General features: G+C 52.2%; 1 protein-coding gene across 3 annotated transcripts in view; it reads right to left on the reverse strand.

Moving 5' to 3' along the window:
• Positions 1–12,815, reverse strand: part of LINGO3 (leucine rich repeat and Ig domain containing 3) — a 41,187-nt gene extending 28,372 nt beyond the window's left edge. The window contains exon 1 of one of the 3 annotated variants that reach the window (XM_062596065.1): positions 12,742–12,815. The gene's annotated coding sequence lies outside the window, so the exon portion shown is untranslated. Of the gene's footprint in view, positions 1–8,520; positions 8,610–12,741 lie in introns of those variants that run through there. The other 2 variants (XM_062596068.1, XM_062596067.1) reach the window with 2 other exon arrangements.
• Positions 12,816–13,055: the final 240 nt, after the last annotated feature.

A 13,055-nucleotide genomic window follows, 5' to 3' on the forward strand; every position in this document is an offset into this window, starting at 1 on the left:
GACGTGGGAGCTCTTTAAGTGAAGGCCAGCGGATGCCAGCTCCTGTGATGCCAGGAGCTCCTGCACAGCTGGGAGCTGGGCAAAGGCAACTGGTTTCCTCCCGCAGCGCAAGGTATTGCAGCACAGCCTGTTCCTACTGCCTGCCTCCACATCACAGCTCTGCTACCCACCTGAAAACTGTCTCTCGCACATCTCACTCAAGCACTTTCTCCCAAAACAATGAACTGGAGGTGGCAGCCAGTCCACACCTCCTAATCATTGCTGCTGCAAGCTGCAATGTTCTCTGGGAGTCGTGACATCCAACTTCTCCCCAGTGTGGGCTGCGCTTGCACCACCGCCTGGGGGACTTGCTCCCTCTCCAAAACCATGCGACTAGGGGCAGAAAATCATTGGGGCAGGGCAGAGAGCCCAAGGTAGCACTTCCCAACCTCTGGCTAAAGGATGCCAGCAAGGCAAAGTGGCCATGCTGCTGTCTTAAATGATCCCCACAGAGCTACCCAGGATGAACCTGGCTTGGATAGTGTGTGCCACAGGGTGAGATACTACTTGCAGATAATCCCAGCTCACTTCTTGCACCAGAAGACCTTCTTGCCTGTCTCTGCTTGGAGAACCCTGACTATTCCTTGGGAGGACAAACACACATGCTTTCCAGCTGTCCCTCTGCTATAATACCACAATATTGCCACTTACACACTCAACAGTTTACCACATCCTCCCCCAGGGTTACCATTTTGCAGTCAATGGCATAGACACATATGCATAAAATTCAGCTTGTGCTTTGCAGAATAGGACCTTCTCTCTAGCAGGCATACAATCCAACAGAGATTAGCTAGCAAAAAGAACCCCCCAAAATAAACAAACAAAATAAAGGAACAGGATTGAAATTCCCCCATGTTCAGTAATAATGGCAAATAAAACCTTCTGCCATGGGCTTGCCAGAGTTGGCTGTTCAAGGAGCATGTGGAGGTACAAGGAATTGAGTCCCTGGGCCCTCCTTCCCCACATGAGGAGCACTCAGTTCCTCTCCAAGCGTCCTGAGACAACTGGAGCCACTGGCAGTGATGGGAAATTAAAGACAGGGAGCATTTCTGAGCCTCCATTGTGGCTTGGGTAGAAACATTTAAAAAATCCAGTGTAGATCCTACCCAAAATCTCATCTAATTTAGAGCTGAAAAACATAAAGGGGCATTGGCTTGGCAACATCCAAATGCAGAATGCTGCAGCATGGGAAGCTGACACATGAACATGCCTGCAAATGATTCATAACAGTAAATTCAAAAGAAGACCCAGTACTTAAAATAAAGATACCAGTTATCCAAAGCAACCCCTGCTTGGAGGCAAACGACCCAGAAACACCCTGGCTTGCCCTCACTGTGTGCTCAGCGCCTGCGTGTAGAAGATGGAGTTTGCAATGCTAATAGTAACTACGATATGATGCAATACAGTAAGGATTTTGTCTAGAGAATTAAGCCAGTGTATGTAATTCGAGGGATTAGAGCCTTTACAGTGTTGATGCATAAATACCTGTTTCAGCTACACACTGCTGGTAGCTGCAAAACAGGTGGAGCTTTGGTAATGCCTAAATAATGTGACAATTGGGAGGGAAGATGTATTTGTTTTACATTGTCGCAACGTATGCGGTACATCTCACACTCCAGCATCTTTGTGCATTGTAGTAGGAAGTCAGGATGGGGGAGGCATCTGCTGAAAACCTTCAGAGGCATTTCCATGAGAAAGTTGAGTATAACTGTGACAGAGCAGCTCAGCTTGGTCTTTGTGAAAGCCAGCCTGGCTCAGGCTATTGGGGACGGATAATGCAAAATGAGATATGAATCCCAGCAAGCTGGACGTGTCCATATATTTATTATAGTTCTGAAACCAAATTGTAGTAAACCCAGCAGTTATCAAAAAAATACTCCACTCCCTGCTCTTACCAGCACTTTATGCTCTCTTTGCAGACTGTAAATTCTTCCATGCAATGACTTTGCCTCCAGACCTGTCTGCAACAAGCTGGCCACGTCATTGCAGGGCTAGCATTGCATTTATGCTCACTTTATGGCGAACACCTGGTGTTGGCACATTAAATCTCTGCTATTGTTATTTGAACTTATCATTCCCATACATCTGAATGATTAGGGTCTCAACTGATGTTCTTGGCATTTATTTTTGGTAACTCTTACATCACTTAGCAACCTCAATTTCAGGTTACTTTTTTTTTTTTTTTTTTTTTTTTTGGTCTGTGGTGGCATTTTATTTTGAACTACTTGTGCAATGGGACCTACAAGCATGCTAATAAAGTAGATTAAAAGTGTCTTTTGGTTCCCATGTACCAAACTTGAAATCTCTTCCTGAAACTCCTTGTTTTTGTAATATCAGAGCACATTTCACTGTCTAGCTTTTATGCTCTTAAATTTGCATTTTAACTCTTTTCTTAAGCAATTTGCCCAAGGCCATGCAGATTGCTGGTGGAAGAACAGTGAACTGGATAGCTTCTCTCTGGCTAATACGTGGGATCAGCTTTTCTGCTGAGAAAGAAGGCTAAAGTGCAAATTCTGAGCCTGAGATTATCTTGAAGAAGAAATTATGCAGCCTATCTCAAAGCCAAAGGACAAAAAAGACCCAGTTGTCTTTTGAAATTAACAGAGATATTTTTGCCTTTTAGAAGACCAGACCATGACGTTCCACTCTATGATAGTGCCTTGCAATTTCTTCCTATTTCTGGGTTGAGGTCTTCTTGGGAAGGAACATCTCTTGAGACACGCATACAGCATCAGCCAGAGCCTGGAGTCAAGGAAGACAGCAAATCTGCAGCTAATACCCCAAAGTAACAAGTCCACAGCTCTCTGGCAATCCAGGAGTCTCATCACACTATGCACACGCTGCTGCTTGCAGCTGGAGGACAAACCAAATTGCTTCCAGCAGCATGGCCCCACTGCTAAAACATGAGGACCTGCTAGTTGCCACCAGTATGGCCCTGAGACTGACCTCAAACTGCTTTCATCACATCCATCATGCAGCGGCAGCACTGTAGCCTCGTGATCTGGGATAAAGTAGCTTGCAGCAGTAAGCCAGAGTCTTTTGCTTGTTAGTGTAATCACTGTCAAAGTTCCTAGCTGGCCAGGATTCTGACTGACCTTTTAGTTATGGAAACATGAACAACCAAAATTACTTGTTAACATGAAGGGGGTGTCATGGGATGTTCATCTGAACAACTTCAGCACATTCATGGAGCAATACACTGCAGACATGTTGGAGGTATCGGTCACGGCCATCACCGTTAGGGAAAGATGTCCAGCAACACCCAGGATCATTGACGGAGTTGGCCAATGACACACGTGAAAGAGCCACAACTTGTATCTCAAGCCACCTTTCCTTTCCATGCTGGGCAGAGCAGGCATCTCACTAGCCTCCTAATCCCCCTCCTAGGCAAGAAATATCTCTTCTTCTTTGCGAGTAATTGCAGCAATGTATCTCTCTGCCTTGTTTAATACGTGCCCTGAAAATTATCTCATGCGATTAACACAACAGCCTGCCTGATGTGAGGACCAGCACAGAGCACACTGCCTATTCCCGGAAGCACGGAAGAGACCAAAGGTTACCTCTCGGTGTCAGCTGTGTGCACAAGCACACAGATTAATGAAGGCAGATTTTTTTTCTCCTTCATTTGTCATACTTAGTCAATACTCTGGCTTATGGAAAAAGGTCACCATTTAGATCTCGTTTATGTCACTTCATCTTTGGCTTGCAATTGCAGGATCCTGCTCATTTTCCACCCCCTAATTAGCACTCAATTACAGCAGCCCTACTCCACCTCTCGTTGTTGCTTCTCACTGGGGTTTGTAGGTTATGGGTCAAAGTTGCCTCCTGGTGAAAAACTCAGTGCCAAAGTTGGCTGATTTCAGCAGCTCCAAATCCCTTCTGGAGAGTCAAGGCGAAAAAGGGATGAGCTCAACATTACGGAGCTAATAGAAAGGCTCCTGCGGCCCTGGAGCAGGTCCCCTGCAGCCTGAAGAGCCTGCTATGAGGATGCTGCTTTGAGCTGAACCCTAGGGAAATGAGCATGTGTCCTCCATCACTCCAGAGCAGATCTGCAGAGCTAGAAAAGGATAAGAGCTGGAGGTACTGGAAGTGCAACCTTGCCTTGGTCTCCATCTTGGAGATGCGCATTAGACAGCTGACCTGAGATTAACCTGTTTCCTCTGGCAGCATGCAGCGAGCCAGATGGACTTTTCTTCAAATGAGATTTACATAGAAAAATACAAAATAGCTCATTCTGCCTATATTGAAGAGTTGGTGCCCAGCTGTCCAGAGCCCCAGGAAAAATCAAGACTTGGGGATCCTTTGGTAAAAGAGGACATAAAAGCCAAATACGCTCGCAGCTCTTCTTGCAGCACAGCACCAAGGCAAAGGTGGGCTTGTGCTGTTCCAGTTGTCCATCACGGCACACGGTGCAGAACCAGGATCCAGGACTGGCTTTCCCGTCCCTGGCTCCGGCGTGCATGCAGGGTACGGCTCTGGGCAGAGAATTCAGTACTGCTCACTTCCCTCCTGCTCCTTTTCTCCCACCAAGGGGAAACAAAAACACTCACCTAATCTGAGCTATTACCGCATATACAAAATAGAGTCACCGTAGAGGCTCGGCTGACTGAGCTGGTGATTGGGATTGTGGGCCAGAGCTGTTTTAATTATTCTGCTCACCATATTGCTGTAGGCCTTTACTCCACAAATGTCTGTTATTTGCTGACCCTGCGAGGGGCATCATGAGGATTAAGCGAAATGTTCATAAAGCCTTTTGAAGATGGAAAGTGCAGGATAAAGGCTGGAGGGCTGGCAGACGGCAGAAAAGGGTAGGGAGAAACGGAAGTCATTAAGGATTATATTCTGTACTTGAATTATCAGGCTCAGAGGTGGTCTAGAAACTCTGCCCAGGACACTGCAATGCCTGGGACTCCCTCCCTGCTCCTCAAATCCATGCCTCCGGCAGAACTGACACCAGGCACCCGCTCGCCCTGTTCCCCCCAGCAGCGATGCTCACCAGTGCTTCGCTGGCCCCGACCTGGCTCCTCTCGACTGCCACTGCTGCCTGCTCCTGCCACCCTGTCCGTGCCCAGCATGCGCCTTGCATGCTGCTCCCAATCCAGCTGGATCCAGTTTGATTTAATGCCCTGGGTCAATTCTCCATCTTGCGGCAGGAAAGCCTTTTTTGCCAGTGTGGTTTATTTTACAATAATTCTGGGCTGCCCTTGGACTCCATTTTACAATCAAATGTCCTCTTTTACAGGCTTCCACAGGCTAAGGTTAGTTGGCCTAGCAGTTCACAGGCTACCAATCTCCACTTTAAATTATTTTAGCCCGCAAATTTACTCTTGTATCTGCCCAGCTGTATTTTATGCTGTCTACTAGGTCTTGCTCTGCCCAGATGCAGAGCACATTTTGGCTTTTGAACTCTACAGGCTTCAAAGATGACTGTAAACCATCTGCAGCCACAGGGGCATCCGCTGATGCAAGCGCAGGTTCCTGCAAGCCCTCGTGGTGTGAATGCCACATGCAGCTGGCCTGGGGCAAGAAGATGCACAGCCCTACAGCCGAAAGGCAGTAATTCTATCAAAACAGCATTCCCCCCCCCCCCAAAAAAAAAAAAAAAAAAAAAAAAAACAGGAAATGAAAGCGAGACCTGCTCAGGACTGAAGACAAGTCAGAAGTCACGTCCATCCCTGCAAGGTCCCTGGGAAGCCAGGCTGCACCCAGGGAACAGCAGGGTTCTGGCGCGGTGCCCAGTAGGGTCCCCTATACCTGTCTCCCGCATTGCCGTGCCTTCATCGAAACATCCCACTTAAATACAACGTCCCTCTCTACTTTCTGTCCTGGGCTTGAGGCTGTTAAATGGCACCTGTGTTTCAGTGACTGGAGCAGTGCTTGGGCTCAAACTCGCCCCCCTGTACCTGGACAGAGCAAGGACGAGAGGGATGACATTTGTTTCTGATGTTCTTATATTAAGAACATGCCCTTCCTTTGACTGTTTTCCCTCCTCCTTTTCTAGAACCTCCTTTATTTCTCCCCTTCTCCCTCTAGGAACAAGATCAGGGAGAAACAATGAATTTTTAATGAAGGAGGGGTGGGAAGGAGGAGACCCTCAGGCAGTGATGCAAAACAGCGATCTATTAAAAAAATCCATCGCCATGAAAGCACACATTAGGGAAAAACAAACCTCCAAGATCTGACTCGCAGGCCTGGTGCTGCCAGCTTGGTGGGGATGAAGTGCCTGCCTGTCCCCAGCACCGGCAGGAGGAGCATGAGGGACCGCGTAAAAGCCAGGCAGGGAATGAGAAGATGCCATAGATAACACAGTAATAACTAAGGGCAAAGCAAAAAGGAGAGTCCATAAAGCAGCGATATGCCCCATGGTGGCCTTCTGGGAGATGCCTCTTCCAGAGCTCAGCAAATGGGGACCCCCGGGAGCCCTGGGCTCGTGTCCCTCCTGAGCCCCCACTTAATGGAGACAGACGCGGGGGGCTGCTGGGGACAAGGACGTCACCTCTTTTGCACGCCCAGCCCCTCTGGCCTCGGCCTCCAGATCACACGGCTGAACCTAAATATAGTCGCCGGTCTCCTTTCCTTGTAGACACAACCGGTGCTCCGGGTGAAAGTCCTTTCCCATGAACTCACTGTTGCTTAATAAAGCGTAAACCCTCCGAGACCTTGATACGGGGCTCTGTCATTTGAATTCTCGGTAACACTTGTTCCTCTCCACTACGGTATGCAGCCGCTGCTATTTTGGCTGACGCAGTAGGATCCGAACAAGGAGCTTCGGTGCTACGAGTCCAAGCTGTTAAGATCAACCTAAGCTAAAGAGCCAGGATGCGGCTGCAAAAACACCTGGGCTGTAAGGGGGTCCCTCAGCGGCCACAGCAGAGCATGAAAAATTCAGAGGGAGAAAAGAAATTAAAGAACTGGGCAGCGTGGCAAAGGAGCAAAGGGATGAAAACCCAGCCTCCCCTTAATCTCGCCTGCAGCCTGGCAGCCCTTCAGGAAGCGGCAAGAAACCCTTTGAACCCAAATGGCAACGAAGCGCCAAGGCCTCGGCTAACGAGGGAGGCCAGGCTGGCGGCCGGGCGGAGGTGGGCACCGCTGGGGAAACCTCGGTGGCCACGGCGGGAGCGGGGGAGCCGGCCGGGCGGCTGCAGTGGGGGCTCGCCGCTTGGGATCTAGTGGCGTGGAAAGGCGCTGCTTGGCATGGCAGATTTCCCTCGCCTGCACCGGGGATCCTCGCGTGCTTGCAAAGGCGGGTGCTTTCCTCTCGTCTGAGCTGCGGGCAAGCTCGGTGCCATACAGACATGACAGCAGCACCGTAGCACTGAAGAATGCAGCTAAGACCCCGCATGTTTATTTTTAATTCATCCGGGGGGAAGCTGTTTCTCTCGGGCTGCCCGAAAGCCAGGATAAAGCCAAGTTCTCCCCAGTGTGCACATTTATCTGCAGCTGGAGGCTTGGCTGCAGTGCAGGCAGCCCGTTCTCAGTAGTTTGCACAGGGATCGGCGGCTGCTGGGCAGCTCGGGGCTCCAAGTGACGCCGGCCCCATGCCAGCGTCACCCAAGGGAGAGTGTCCCTGCCACAAAGTGGGTCAGGCCAGCTCACAGGCCTGTGCCAGGAGGCGTCCTGGCTGTGGGAGGTCACCAACATTAGCAGGTTGAGCGTTTTCTGCAACACATGTGCATCCTACTTGAATGTGTTGGGCTGAGTTAGTTGTTTTTCTCACTTTTGCCATTTTTTGATAAGGATAGGGAGGAAAAGGCAGTCACAGAGCACTCTGCTCCCTAGCACGAAATGCCATTTCCCAGCTCATGCACAGAAACCTGCTCTGATGCTGAAATTGCCCCAGGCCCCGCAGTTTACTCTGCACCACCGAAATCCTGCAGCATGTGCTGGCATTGGGATGCCCCAGGGCCAGCACAGGGTTCTGATTAGGCTCCCAGAGGGTCGTGGCTTAAAGCTAAGTGATCAAAAGAAGGGGAAAGCAGTGCACAGTGTTGCTGCCGGTACCAGTGACCACTGCCAACAGCCCAGAACAGACACAGAGCGATGCTTCAGGTCCAGCCTCCATCGCTCCTACACCCCTGTTCTGCATCCACATCTTGCAGGACAGCCCGCAACCAAACAGCTCACAAGCACAAGACCTTCCTCGCTAAACACTCCAATGCCATCCATCACCCCAGAGCCAAGCACCGAAGCAGCTCTCCTGCACCACGGCCACCTTGAAACTCTCATGCGTCTGCTAGGTGCTTACTTGGAGATGTTGTCGCGGCTTCTGCCGCGAGCCGGGACACCTTGCCAGCTGGCCAGGAGCGTGCCCGACACGTTGCAATTTTCACGGAGCCGTTGTGGGTGCGCTTGCAGCCCCAGGAGCCAATCGTTGCTGAAGCATTTGCTTTGTCTTTCAAGGCAAACCCTACATAAACACTTCCAAAATAGCCTCCCATAGAAGTCAACCGATAATGCCCGAAGTCAAATCAATGTTCCTACCGTGGCTGGCAAGCCAGAGCGGCTCTCGTCATCTTTTCCAAATGCTCTCGTGGGTTTTAGTGCTTTGCTTCACCTCTTCTCAAATCTCTGCTCTGAACATTTCTGCCCTCGCCTGTTCGTCTTGGTGTTTTTCCAGGACTCCCACAACAGCCGCTCAGACTCAGGCAGCATCTCTGTATCAGGGCTGGCTGTGACACGCTGTACTTCCACCGTGCCCTTCATCCCAGCATCTCCAACCACTAGAGCCCCAGCGTGGCCACAGCAAAGATGATGCATGCCCTCTGCTCCCTTTTAAGAAAATCAGATCCTCACTTTAGTTGAAGAGGAAGCTGAAAACTAGAAATGCAGCAAGATTGTAGCTGTCTGCAAGAGCATATGAATCTAGAGAGTGAAACCTTCACAGTATATCCATTTCAGACAGAGAAACTGAGGCATAGTTTCTTGTTTTTTTTACAGTCACCCAGTGAGTCAATGGCACAGCAGGGAACAAACTCAAGGATGGCCTTGCTTGAACCCCTCTGCCCCTTAATTCAGAAGAGATGTAGGATTTGGCATGCTGCGGGATGCTGCTGGCAACAGGTGTCACAAGTGAGCTACCCCTGTTAGTCGTCGAGCACCATAGTGAGCTACTGCGCAGGAAACCTGCGATGAAAGATTCACAGTTCAAGGGCTGGTAGGCAAAGTCCTCCAAAACATGGGTCCCAACCAAGCCAGACCTACTGTTTCACTTATACCCAGGACCTCCTGCAGCAGCTTCAGTCCTCCAGAGTGATACAACTGTAAATGATCTGGGGGACGTAGGAGGAAAACCAGTGGCTTTCACCTGCTCTGTCTCACTGCTGGACTGCAACCACCCCAGCGTGGCAGCATTGCTGACAGCAAAACTTGCTTGGCTTTCCCTGCTTCCTGCAACTTGGGTATCCAGCGGTCTGACCCTGCACTGTGTTGAGTGTGCGATCTTGCAAAGCACTGAAGAGTCGTGACACGTGGGAATTGCAGCTGCCTGTGCAAAGCGCATCCCATGCACATGCTCTTGTGTTTCAGGAATACACCACCAGCCCTCGCTCCCTATCCCAGGGAGGCAAAGGCAGCCCTGACATAGAAGAGCCCAGCAAGTATAGCTCCTCTGCGATGGTCTGCATGTTCCACCTAGCACCTGCCCGCTCAACGCCTCAGTTTCCTGCAGCACGAGCCCTACTGAACGCACCAAGCCAGCATGGAGAACAGGCCACCAGGTCCATAGCCACGTCAAGGCAGCTCTGGGCAAAATGCAGCAAAATGCACAAATTGGAAAAAGCTACATCGATTCCAGCGGCATCAATTTCAAGCCTTTAAATGCTGAGCGTAAACACATGCAGGCACCCCTGTCCTGATGCACAATCAGCCTCCAAATTAAATGTGCAATACAGGCCTGTAACACTGCTCAGAGGGGAAATTGCAGGGATTAGTTTCGGGCCTCAGAGTAACAGATACGTATCTTATGGTGCAAGATTAACACAGCTAATACAAGCAGACATTGCTGAGCAGAGTTCAAGATGTGAGAGAAGAGAAAAGCACACTGACCCGCGAGTTTCAGCCAGGGAACGGCACAAGTATTTCACCTGGCAAGGGCTGCTCATGCTCAGCATTTGCCTCGGCTCACCTGATTGCGCTGGGTCTGAGCCCCTTACTCTTAACAAGACAGGAAAAAAACCAAAATCTGCAGATATTTGAGCCAAAAAAATAGCTCTTACTTGAAGCTGCTTTGCATCCTACTTCCCTCAGCCAGTAGGGAACATGTTTGCTCCCGACTCTCAAGTTGCTTCGCGTGCTGTTTTGCAGGCTAGGCATTTCTGTGTTTGTGCGAGTGCATCTTCCCCTGAGCTCAGCTCAGCTGAGGACAGGCGGCTTTGCGAAAGGCTGCACATATACAAACAGGATTTTTGCAAGCCCGTGAGAACCACGAAAAATGCTTGTGGCTCGTGAGCCACCTCTCTCCACTGCGCTGGCTCTGTCTGCACTTGAAACACGTGTGTCTTCTCCAGTGGCAAGAAGCAGCACCTGTCCTCCCTCCCCTCACAGTTTAATGAGTGCCATAGATGTGCCAATGCTAAACAAATTAACTCAAATGAAACCAGATCAGCCACAGGCTGGCAAACAGGCAGCTCCCCATCGGATCTTTTTCAAGTCATGTTTAAAGGACATAAGCCACATTTCTTGCCCGGGTGCAATTCTTCTGGGGGGCTGGATGCAAGTGGTTCATTCCTAGTTTCCAGCCTGCAGCACGAGAGATCATGATGATGAAGCACAGGTGAAGGGAAGAGCTTTGGGATGCAAAGCCCTGAGCCATGCCTTTGCCCCCCGGGCAGACAGAGCACAACGGCCCCTTGGCATCACTCCCTGGTGGGTTACAGACCTTTGAGTGGTGAAAAGGGCTCAGGCTGCACTCAGATACGGCAGGGACCATAGGTTTTCGAGCATATTATGCATTTTTCACGCCAGCAACAGATTCTGGCTGTCGGCTTTAAAGATACATGTGAATACGTCGCACAGAGCAGCCACTTGGCTTGCTGGGAGCAGCTGTACAATTCCTCCCCCCCCCCCCTTTTTTAATTCCTTGTGATTTTTTTTGAGGGAGATGTCTGTATGAACTTTCCCTTTCTGCATATGGCTCTTCGCAACACTGTCTCCCCTGCAGTGGGACCAGAGCTGGGTAAACCAGTGGGTAAACCGATGGCTCCGAGCGGGACAGCCTCTCCTGCCAGCCAGGCAGCCCGTCCCCAGCACCAGAGCGACCAGGATGCTGGAAGCAGCAACAGAAAAGCACCATGTTCGTAGTGGAGATGGAGCCATGAAAATAAGCAGCAAGCAGGAGCTCTGAAAGGCCTGAACTGCCGAGACGGAGCTTCCCTGGGGCAAGGCAGCTTCCCCAGCCCGCTGCCCCGTCCAACCTCTCTGGTGGCAGCAGAGGGGCTGCTCTTCACTTTGAAGACAAGAGCTTGCACTTTGGGCACTGCCAGTCTGAGTCCAAACTCCAACACGTACTAGCGCTTGCCATCATCTACCCACAGATCTTTCTCCCTCTCTGCTCCCTGCCGCACACCATTCCGCTGTCAATATATTTTGCATGCGTTTCTGCCTGTTTCTGTTATCCTCTCTCTTCCTGTTTGCTCTTTTCTCCTTCCCCCAAACCATCTCGGACTAAGATAGGGCACGAATGAGAAGAGCAGCTGCTCTTCTGCAACAGCTCCTTTGCATGAACGCTCGGGGAATTAGAGCACCTTTTGTTAGGTTTTAGCTCAATCCACTTTGCTAGTGGATTAAGAAACTGGCACAAAAGTACACTGAATGTGGAGTAGGAAGAGGCAGGCTGCTATTCTGGAACTGTGATAAGGAGTCGCGTATGCTGCGATTGCTGCCTGCTCCATTTCCCTGTGAAGCTCAACCCTGGTAAAATTTGCATTTAAATCTACCCCGGGATTTTTTGACAGAAAAATCTGCCTAGCCCTAAAATCAGTGCAGGGTGGGAAGGGGGGACATGCAGGGCCCTGGAGTAGCAAGGAGCGAGACCCTGGAAGACTTGGGGGTAAAACATGACTGCTAAAAGACGTGGAAGCCCCCGGTGGTGCTCAGACCTGCTCAGGTCTGCCGGGGAAAGGCTACGCAGGGCTGCAGGAACCATCGGCCAGCCCTCACGCTGGGGAGGGCGGAGGCGGGGGGGCTGCAGGTACCAGACACTCCTGAACATAGTGGATGAAGGCAGAGGCAAGCGGTGGAAGATGGAGTAAGACGCGTTCAGCCCCAAAGCGCCCCATCGTACCAACGCGCACGGCTCACAATACGGTTGAACCCGAGAGCATTTAAGCCGCCTCCTGATAGCACGGAGGGCAACGGACCTGCCCGCGGCTGCTCGGCTTGTCCAGACCCCCCAGCCTGGGCTGAGCCACTCTCCCCGGAGGCTGCGGGTCGCAGAGGGGCCTTGCAGCCGTGGCAGGTGGGCGCCGGGCGGGCAGAGCCCCGGGGAGCCGCCAGTGGTCGGGCCGGGCTCCACGAGGGGAACCGGATGGATGCCCCGAGGGGCGGCGGGAGGCTCCGCGGCCGCCCCTACCTCGGAGCGGCCACGTGTGCGCGCCCCGGGGCGCCCCGCCGGGCTCTGCCGCTCCCGGCACGGCTCGGTACGGCCCGGCCCGGCGCGGCTCCCCAGCCCCGCCGCCGCTCCCCTACCCGGGACCCCGCACTCACCGCTCCGCTCGGGCTCCGCGGCTCCCCATGGCGGCGGCGGCGCGGCGGCGGCGCGGGCTAAGCCGCAGCCCCGGGGGCGGCGCGGCGGCGGCGGCTCCGGCCGGACCCCGGCCCGGCCCCGGCGCGTCCCCGGGGGCGGCGCGGCGGCGGCGGCTCTCAGCGCCTCTCCCCGCTGCCCGCCGCCGCTCGCCCTGCGCCGGCGGAGTCGCGGATGGGAGCCGCCCCCCGCGCCATCCCCGCGGCCCCCGCCGGGCCACGGGGGAGGGAAGGGGAAGGTCTTCGGGAGCCCCGGACTGCTCGGGGAGAGGGGACGG

This window comes from Rhea pennata, chromosome 27 (genome assembly GCF_028389875.1).
Source record: "Rhea pennata isolate bPtePen1 chromosome 27, bPtePen1.pri, whole genome shotgun sequence".
Taxonomy (NCBI): domain Eukaryota; kingdom Metazoa; phylum Chordata; class Aves; order Rheiformes; family Rheidae; genus Rhea; species Rhea pennata.